This window comes from Bidens hawaiensis, unplaced genomic scaffold (assembly GCF_021521415.1).
Source record: "Bidens hawaiensis isolate Kalapana, Puna unplaced genomic scaffold, B.hawaiensis_p1.1 tig00016745_1, whole genome shotgun sequence".
Lineage (NCBI taxonomy): Eukaryota > Viridiplantae > Streptophyta > Magnoliopsida > Asterales > Asteraceae > Bidens > Bidens hawaiensis.
In genome coordinates, this window is record NW_027492535.1 from 100,473 (window position 1) to 111,050 (window position 10,578).

The following is a 10,578-nucleotide window of genomic DNA, read 5'->3' on the forward strand; positions in this document are numbered from 1 at the left end:
TCTTTTAAACTCAAGTTAAATATTAATACCTGACAATTTAAACAAATTCTTATCTCTCAATGAAATTTGTTGGGATTACAGTCATCAATGATAATTGTTGAAATATGTAACATGATAATGTTTTATTTGTTACATTTCAATATCCAGATTTGTTTATTTAGCTATATGTAACTTGGTGGTGTGTTTAAGTGTTTTATTTGTGTGCATATTCTGTTGGAGTGCATTGGGCTGCTGATGGATATCATGGATGATGGATTCATGGATGCATCATGGGCTGAATAAGAGTTGGCCTAGAGACTTTAGTAGCTGTATGCCTTGAGATATTTGCGGGTCTCATAACTTCCGTATAATCTCAAGGCTATATAAAAGGGTGTTAGATTTTCATTCCAGACAGACACGTACACATATTATTCACCTCTCTTTGGTTCCTCGTTTCCGTTTAGTTTTTGATCTCTGTTGTAACAATCTTGGGTAGATTCATTGTGTTTTTGAATCGATTGATTGTTAGGAGTTTGTATTGTGATCATGTGTTGGTGATCATTGCGTTTGTTGTAAGATCTTGATCTTGTGTTATATTCAATGTCTAGGGTTTGTGACTAATAAAGAAGAGAATTTCTGGTATTCATTGTTACAATAATATTATAACAATTTGAGGTTTTGATTCAAATATAAATTTTGATTACTATGGTCTACGTCTCTACGATAAAGGAATGTACAGTTGTATCTTGAATTGTCATCCAATCCATGAAATTAAGTCCTTAAATATATTTTTTAACAACATTTGGAATCACTCCTAAACCTAAGTGAGTCTTCATAAGACGTAATGCATGTCAACCGTCCAAATTGATTTTGACGCTCCAGCTTAACTCACCTAGGAATATCATCAAGGACAAAACCCACCATTGTAGAAAAAAAGTACCCCATTGAGTCAGGTTTCGAATTTGAGATCTCAAAGATCCCAAATCTTGACTATCACCCTCATATCATTGGATCAGAAGGCCAATTGCAGCTCTTATATATTGGCATGAGGTTTATTAACCTCATTTGAGTGAAGAGCATAGAATAAGTCCTTAATACTTGAAGATATTGAATCTCAACTCCAATATCATGATAACCAATAGTCCAATACTTGAAGATCTGGAATTCCACATTCTTTAGCAAGTTCTCAATACTTGAACATATAGAGTCTCAAATTAAATACATGAGAAATATGTTCTATACTTGAATATTTTTTCTTAAATCCCATACTTTAAGATCTTTAAAACCAAGTTAATAAGTAACCTGACTAAATAAGCACAAAAGCAAATTACATCTGGGTAATTAGTCGATGATGTTTGGTTAATTGTTCTTATATATTATCGTCACCAACCCGGAAAGATCGAAAACATTTGGACACATTAATTAAAGCCCCCCTTTTCATTTAGACAACAAATATAGCTTCCCTTTTAACATATACATTTACAAACATGGCATAACAACAAAGGGGTTGAAAAATGCATATGCAATTTTCATCTTAAGGGAAATCTAAACAAAAATAAAGCTCCAAATTTATGCATGGCCAACAAAGTCATCTTCTTCCAACTCAATACCTTCTTCAGCAAGCCTATGCTCCTTGTAGACATACCACCTAGCTCCCACAAGAAATAACCCTAAGTTCAAAACACTTAAAATTGCAAGTAACCAATAGAAGTTGTAAAGCTTCCCTTGGTTCAAGTTATCAGCTATCCAAGGCTTCTTATCTCCGGTAATCTTGTGCACTATTGTCACTAAAAGAGAGCTAAAGAAGAACCCTAGCGATAATGTGCTTAAAAACAACCCGGTGCTCATTGTTTTCATCCCTTTTGGACACTCTCTTAGAAAGAAATCAAGTTGTCCCATGTAAGTAAATGCTTCACTGGACCCTACTAATAAAAACTGCGGTACCAACCAAAAGACCATAAGTGGGACCACCTTAGATGGATCATCTACTAGACCATGTGACCGAGCCACATTTAGTCTCTTGATTTCGGTTAGGGCGGCTGCAACCATGGCCAGTATGGATAGGGTTAGCCCTACTCCTACGCGTTGGAGAGGGCTTAACCCATGTGGGTGTTTGAGGAACCGTTTGGCGATTGGGGCAATGATTCGGTCGTAGATTGGAACAGTCAAGAGAATGCTCCCAACAAAGAAAACAGTGAGGGAAGCTGCTGGGATTTGGAAAGATTTTCCGATGTGTCTATTCATTGTAGTAGCTTGTGACACTGAGAATGTGGTCATTTGGGCATATATAGTCCAAAACAATATTGTGGTAGCCCAAACTGGTAGCATTCTGATCACCAATTTCACTTCCTCAACATCGGTTAACGTTGCAAGACGCCATTTGTCTACCACGATCATTGATTCATATGATCTTTCGGTGTCTTTTATTGCTGCCTTGTCAAGGAACCTGCCAAATATAGAAAGAACAATCCGTAATCGAAATAATATGTTTTAAGTCTAGCCACATCTCAAAATTATAATTATTGTATGCTCAATATGGATCACACTTCAGTCTTCACACCCATGTATGTCTAAATCCCTTAATTGAACAGGAAAAAAACTAATTAACATACTCAAATTATTAATTTCCCTTTGAGTTTTATGCTAAACAATACTCATAGTAGAGATGGAAATTTTCCCAAAGGGTTTTGGTATTCACAGTCTCATATGTGATTGCATATATAGTATGCATATATGTCATACTCAGATATATCACACATAGGGTTAGGCACTTAAGTGTGACCTCAAACTTAACTCAAACACGACTTAAAATGTTAAATACTCTTAAGATAAATAATTCTAAGAATTTCCATCAAGTTTAGCATCGATATTTTTTTAATTTTTTATTTATTATAAATAACATACTGATGCAGATAGCTGACTTCATATTAGGTTCCATATATATCTGAATACTTGTCTCCTTAGCCAAACCTATGTTTTGAGTTTTGTGTTTCATATTATAGTTGATCCATATTATCAACTTTCTTTTGTTTGTTTTAAGTATCAAACACCCCAATTCAAGTCTAAGTAACTGAAGGGCATATTTTTAATCTAATCATTCAAAAGTGATGATAGATACACTTCATACATACGCCCGCCCCACCAGGGATGACTTATAATAAGTTAAAGAAAGTTTTTCTTGGAAAAAAACTTAATATTTGTATGTTTTCGAAGATGGTGCATGAATGGAATAATTTCATATCTTTATATTTCGTTTTCAGAGTCTCAAAAGTTATCCTTTTGTTTCACTAATAGGAGACAAAAGGGCGTAATTATCTACAAATCTTTTGAGTGAGGGTTAGGGTTACAAGATAGAAAATTTGATTTTCACTTTAGTCTTTACACGTTATAGCATCGATCAAGATTGATTTATGACAGACTGTTAGGACCTCATGATCTTTATATATATTATTTGTCTTCTAGCACAACCAAGACACATGCACACACTTTGTTTTATTTATGTGCATGTGTTTTTTTTTTCCAAATTACGTTTAGTTAATTAACCTAATTATGTTACACACCATAAATATTTATATATATAATAGCACAAGGAACAAGAACATATTGTAACACTCATGAAATTTTATAAAATGTGATATTAGGTACTTCTTGCAGAGATTCCTAGATATATGCTAATATAATGTTCAAACAGATCTTATTATATAAAGTGAGTTCCAGTCTTTCTAGGCAAATAACTATAATAATATTTTGTATGATCAATACATGATCTTGACAGTATTGGAAAATCAAGACCCATGTTATTAATTAAACCGATATAAAATGATAAATATATGTAGTAACAGGTAAGATACCAATAATCTTGATAATATCTAAGAATTAGATTTATGCATATTTCGGTTTCTGTTCATCTCTGTATTAACTTGGAATTGCTTTTAGGCATATAAGCATATTCACCGACTACAATTATATATATGCATATGAACTTATTCGGTCTGTGAGAGACAAATTCAAATGGTTAAAAAATTTCTCAAAAAGCTAAAAAATATTGGGAATCTTGTCGTGTCTTTGGATAAATTGTATTTGTCTGTATGAATTTAATTATAGTGTTATATTGTTAATCATTTTTCAAAACTGTAAATAAATAAACGACTTATTTATGTGTTTTTTTTTTCCAAAATATATGAAAAAATTACATGTTAAAAGCCTTACAATACAAAACATACATGGAATTTTAACTTAAAAAAAAAATAATAATTCTCAACAATTATTAGTATCAAACACCAATTATACATTCAAGAACTCATGGGAAGTAAAATAAAATTGTCTTTAAATAAAATTAATTGTATATGCCCAATTATTGTTGCTAAAATGGCCGTTATAGTTCAGAAACATATATTTAAAAATATTTACAATCTCTATGAAATAAAATGAATGATATCTAAAGTCATGTGTGGACAAAAATGCTGCTATAAATTTATATAGTGAATAATTATTAGCGGACAATTTTAGTCGCTTTTGTTGGGGCCAAAAGATGGAACCCTCAAGTTTTGGTTGGCAAATCAAGAACACAGCATCAGTCATTCGTTTATCTGATTGGAAAAACATGCATGTGACTAATTAATAAAGAAGATAAGTATACGTGTATATATTATACAGGTATATGCATTAGGTGTGTTCTATATAGAAATCATAAAACACAATTTTATATAATTCTTACTGTAGTTTATTAAACTTGTTTTTAATCACTAGCTAGCATAGTTGAAGAATTAATTGTAGACAGTTAATTTAGTTAAACAGGAAAATAAAAGATACTAACCGAAATTGTTTGCTATGAGGCAACTTCTGCTTGTTCTTTTTGTTGTCAATTCCTATAATTTCAACATCATCCACATTGAACAACAAGGAAGGATCCGATGGAAGCTCCATATGTCTCTTGGTCCATGCTGCCATGAAAACCGAGGCGATTTGAGTTAACGGGCTACCCGCCAGCTTCTTGAACCGGTATCTTTTTGTGCCCGACAAGAAGACCAACCACCCGATAACAATGGCACACGCAATGATCCCATACCCCCAAGGCCTACCCAGATGGTCCTGGATATAAACCAGGATCGTAACCGCCGCAAGTGACCCGATACTTATGAAGAAAAAAAACCAATTGAAAAATGTAGCCATTTGGGTTTTTTCTGTTGGGTTCGTAGGCCTTGTTGGCCCGGTTTATTATATGAAGTCAAAAGAGGAGACGGGTGTGGGCGGTCGGGCCCAAGCCCGGCCCGGTTTAGACTTCTTGCATAATAATTTACTAACCCTAGTTCAGTCTCTATATAAACAACATTATGTACTTGTAATATTTGGTCACTCAATAAAGATATACCTAGTTGCCACCCGTGGACGTAGGTCAGTTTAGACCGAACCACGTTAAATCCTCGTGTTCGTTTATTGCTTTCGTGTCGTGTTCGGTTTCGTGTGTGCGTTTAATCCTAACAATTGGTATCAGAGCTTAGGTTCGGATCACACGAAGAACACGTAGAGTCGCTCGTTACCGCCGCATCAGAATCGGTAAGGGTCGGCAGATAATTAACCGCTGCCACCGAGTTTTGTTGCTGCCGCAACAAGTCGTCGTCAGGGTTTACGGCCGCCGTCGCTGTCCGACGTACTGAGTTGAGGTTCTGTTTGAAAGTACTTGAGCACCGCATCGCCACCACCACGACCTCTCTTGTTTACTCGGTCAGATCCAGAAATCAAAGATCGTCACCGTGGACTCTAAGGCAGGTGTCTAGCGTCGCTGAGTTCTTGATTGTCTGTTCGACCATAGCTTAGAATTGGCGAAGTTTAGTTTTGGTAGAGAACCTGTGCGTTTTCGGAGTTTTGAAATTCGCCATTGTTTCGAGCAGAGACAATACTTGGGATTGAACAAAGTGAAAAGGAAGCTGAATTATTATTTTTTCTTGGAGTTCGTTGCTATCAAGAAAAAGTAAAGGAATATTTTTTCCTTTGTTGCAATCCGTATAACGTAAAAGAAAAAAAAAAGTCTTTTTTAGTTTTTTCTTTTGTTAATTAACCGAGAGAATTATTTGGGTCAAGAGCAATTGAATCAAGATCCTATTTTTGAAGAACAGTTGTTAAGTCAGAAGAAGCGTTAAAGAAACTTAGATCCAGTACCAACCGCGTTTGTCAGGTTTTATCGTTTCAGTTTAAAGTTTCAGTTTTCTGATTTTTAGTTCGTTATTCCGCTGCACGTTTAAAATAGGTTGATTTTTTAACAGAGTTCAGTAGAACAATCGTTAAGTTCAGGCTCGTGTTGCTGTGTCTGTCTCTGTTTTATCCAGTTTTTCGTTTTAGTCATTGCCATGGCAGAAGACGGAAAGGTTTCGATACAGAAGTTTGACGGACAGAAGTTTGGTTGGTGGAAGATGCAGATTGAGGCACTACTTTGTCAGAAAGACTTGGATGTAGTGTTTGAGGATGAAAAACCAGAAAAGTTGTCAGAAGCAGATTGGAAGAAGTTAGACAAGAAAGCTAGGGCTTGTATTACATTGTCGTTGTCGGAAGATGTGGCGTTTAACGTCATGAAAGAAACCACAGCCCGTGGTATGATGGACGCACTATCCAACATGTATGAGAAGCCTTCGGCAGCGAATAAAGTCTATCTTATCCGAGAGCTAGTGACAACAAGAATGAAAGAGGGTGGGTCAGTTACAACTCATATCAATAATCTTAATTCGATCTTGTCCCGCTTAGTGTCAGTTGACATTAAGTTTGATGATGAAGTTCAAGGCCTCTTGTTATTATCCTCTTTGCCCGACAGTTGGTCGCAAACAGTGACTGCAGTTTGTAGTTCGTCTACAAATATTACTTTCGATGGGATTCGAGATCTGATTCTGGGAGAAGATTCAAGACGCAGAAGTTCAGGTGAATCATCAGGCAATATGCTAGTCACAGAAGGTAGAGGTAGGGGAAAACAGCGAGGCAGTGGGAGCAGGAAGAGGAGTCAGTCTAAGACTCGTAAGGATATTGAATGTTGGGGTTGTAAAGAGAAAGGACACTTCAGGAATCAGTGTCCGAATGGTAAGAAAGAGGTGAACGTTACAGAAGACGACACAGATGACGGGGTCAGTAGTGATGAGGCTTTGGTTTGTAGTGTTGAGAGTAGCGTTGATGCTTGGGTGATGGATTCTGGTGCATCGTTTCATGCCACTCACTGCAGTGAAACGATGAAGAATCTTAAATTTGGGGATTTTGGAAAGGTTCGACTAGCGAATGATGATATTTTAGAGGTTACGGGTATGGGAGACGTTGATTTGATAACTTCAGCCGGTACTTCTTGAACTTTGAAAGACGTGAGGGTTATTCCAAGTTTGAAGAAACGTTTGATTTCAGTTGGGCAGTTGGATGACCAAGGGCACGATGTTAAGTTCGGGAATGGGCAGTGGAAAGTAGTCAAAGGGAATCTCGTTGTTGCTCGTGGAAAGAAAATTGGTTCATTGTATATGGTCGGCATGTCATCGAAAGGAGTGGATCCAGTTTTGGTGAAAGACATAATCCGGTTCACAGAATCTCGTGGGCAGAAGAAGGTTCGTTTTGCAAGTAACAAACCCAGAGCCAAAGTGAAGATTCAGGATGAACGAGCTAGGAAGGTTAAATCAGTTGGGGGACATCGTGACAGTGGGAGCACAGGTCGTGTTTCAGTTACAGTTCCAGGTCGATAGTGGATTAAGAAAACCAGTATTCCAGCTGTAAAAGTCTCTCCAGTGAATTACTTGCTGAATATGGAGAGTGTTTGTTCTCAGAGTATCTCGGGATCCGGTAGTTTGTTTCAGTGGGAGCCGGTAGGGACAGAGAACGGGTCAGGGGCAGTTTTAGCCGTGACTGACGTGTTGGAGCTCCGGGGAGCTTCAACGGGCCTTCATGTTAATTGATGAGAAGGCGGTGGCAACTAGAAGAAGTTTAATGTTCAGATTACAGAAGTACAATCAGGAGTGCAGACGAGAGTACTCATGGCCTCCGAGTGGGAGATTGTTGGGTTCGTAGGCCTTGTTGGCCCGGTTTATTATATGAAGTCAAAAGAGGAGACGGGTGTGGGCGGTCGGGCCCAAGCCCGGCCCGGTTTAGATTTCTTGCATAATAATTTACTAACCCTAGTTCAGTCTCTATATAAACAACATTATGTACTTGTAATATTTGGTCACTCAATAAAGATATACCTAGTTGCCACCCGTGGACGTAGGTCAGTTTAGACCGAACCACGTTAAATCCTCGTGTTCGTTTATTGCTTTCGTGTCGTGTTCGGTTTCGTGTGTGCGTTTAATCCTAACATTTTCTTCTTTATCTGTCTCGTCAAACTGGTCTGACCCGAAACCCGAAACACTAGATTTGAGTCCACCCGTCCCGAGTGCTGTCAGGTAGAGTGCAAGGTAAAGAAAGGTCACTTGTGTCATGGTGGCCTTGGCGCAGTTTTCGCTGTCGGGTGTGCACTTTGGTGGTTTTAAGCTTGGAATTGCGGTTGAGATGGCCAAGATTGCCACGCCCTGATAATTTTTACAAAATGATTAAAGTTTAAAACTTCTTTTTTGGGTAATGAGAAAACTTCTTATCAAAAAAACTTATGGGGCCACTAATAACAAGCTAGCCAACAGAATCAGATGAACCAGTGAAAGCAAGATTTAAACCTGATACCTCTCACAAAATAGAGAGGAATAAGATGTTAACGTTTACGACGGTGTTACCCTTTAAAAATTAATTAAAGGCTAAAGCTAAGAAAACCGTGGACCTAATTCAACCAATTAACCTTTTCTATTATTTTATTCTTTTAATTAACCAGAAACTAAGTAACTAGTTAAGGAAAGATATTTTAATAATATTTTTTTATTAGAATATCCAACAATGAACAAAATACACTACTTACTGTTGCTTGAACAGCATCGAATAAGGCAATGGTTAGATACCTATAGACATCATAAGAAAATAATTGTATTTACAAAGAATGTAAAACATAAAAAAAGAATACATAAATACATGAGATTAGATGATTACCGGCCAAGGAAAGTATCAGCAACAAAACCACCAAGAAGACACAACACGAAAGAGGTACCCATAAAATTGGTGACAGTATCGCGGAACTAGCATTTCCAAAATGCATAGTTCCAGTCAAATACGTCACCAAATTCACAGCGATACCCAAAGTCGCTAGCCTTTCACATGCTTCCACTCCTAAAAATAGATTCACGTACACTTCGAATCAGATTATCTAATCCTTAATTATACGAAACCATGAAAGACAAGAGCATGTGACACCGTTTAAAGTGTTTCAGATTGGTAACAACTAACAACGTGTTTGTACCTTTATAATGCAAGTAATGGATACATAATATGATAAAGATAGGAAGGGTGATGAACCTAAAATCATGGCGGCACTGATCCAGCCACCGGTGGTTGCACGGTGGGCGGGCTGGCCCTTGTAGTCCCAGGCATCCGGTAGAGTTTTTTGCACTTGTAATTCAGGGAGAGCCATTTATGTTGTGATATATAAAATAAAAGAAGCAAAGGGTAGTTTATTAAGCCTTAGGATTTGTAGATTGGAGGACAGATCAAAGACTTTGGGTGGTATAGATATATGCTTAAGATTCCATGGATTTTAGACAGGGCCAAGGTGCCTTTTATAGCCGTTACTATGTGATATTGTGATTAATTGTTTCTACAATATATTATTACTATTTTTTTTTTACTATTTATGCATAACACGTACTCTTAATTAACTTCCTTTTAAACTTAACAAACTCCTACACGACAGGAAGATTGTATTTTGCAAGAGTGTGTATGTCCATCTAAATATTCTACATCAAAGAAAATAAGAATTAACGAAAAAATGATCATTTTTATAATTGAATCTCAAATGTGGATCCAAAAATGAAAATGAATTAGAAAGACGAAAAGAATTGATTAAATCTCTCTTTGTTTTAAACTAGGTTATAGAAACCATGTTTATTACAAAGGTTGATAAACGTTTTTTAAATATAATTTTCAAAACGTTTATTAAGTTAAAGAATAGGACTTATGGTGTTATCATATGATTTATCAAACTAAAGGAAAACTTGCAGGAAATCAAAATTTAGACTTTACCAGAAGTCGACATGTGACATCTAATATTTAGTAAAAAAGAGGCTGAAATACCAAATTTTAGATGGCCTATAATGTTGAAATGCGTCCCTCTAATTTTTATTTATTAGATATAGAATTAGATCTCTCCCATTACACTATGTTTCCACTTATTACAAACCATAGTTCATAGAATTTTCACATGTCCGTTGTGAAGGTAGAAACGTATCATATTATTGATTTATCAATGAATCAACGTATCATATTATTGATGGGTCATCAGTAAACTATTCATCGATGGATCGCCAACAACTAACACAAGTTTGTTACCGAACAAATCTTTCACTGAAGGGTTCATCCGTCAACAACAATTATTAACAAAAATCTATACTATATATAAACGAAAACTCAAAAATCCTAGGTGTCGTGATATGGTCGCTCCCCCCGTTTTTTGGAGCCACCGGATTTGCTTAAAATGATGACTTATCATTGATTTAACCCGGTTTT

General features: G+C 36.4%; 1 pseudogene across 1 annotated transcript; it reads right to left on the reverse strand.

The window, feature by feature from the left end:
- Positions 1-1,397: 1,397 nt before the first annotated feature.
- On the reverse strand, positions 1,398-9,626 carry LOC143551960 (protein NRT1/ PTR FAMILY 6.3-like; annotated as a pseudogene). Its single transcript, XR_013138571.1, has 6 exons — positions 9,373-9,626; positions 9,010-9,186; positions 8,882-8,921; positions 8,299-8,504; positions 4,796-5,164; positions 1,398-2,425 (listed from the first exon to the last, which is right to left on the reverse strand). The product of XR_013138571.1 is annotated as a protein NRT1/ PTR FAMILY 6.3-like (transcript).
- Positions 9,627-10,578: the final 952 nt, after the last annotated feature.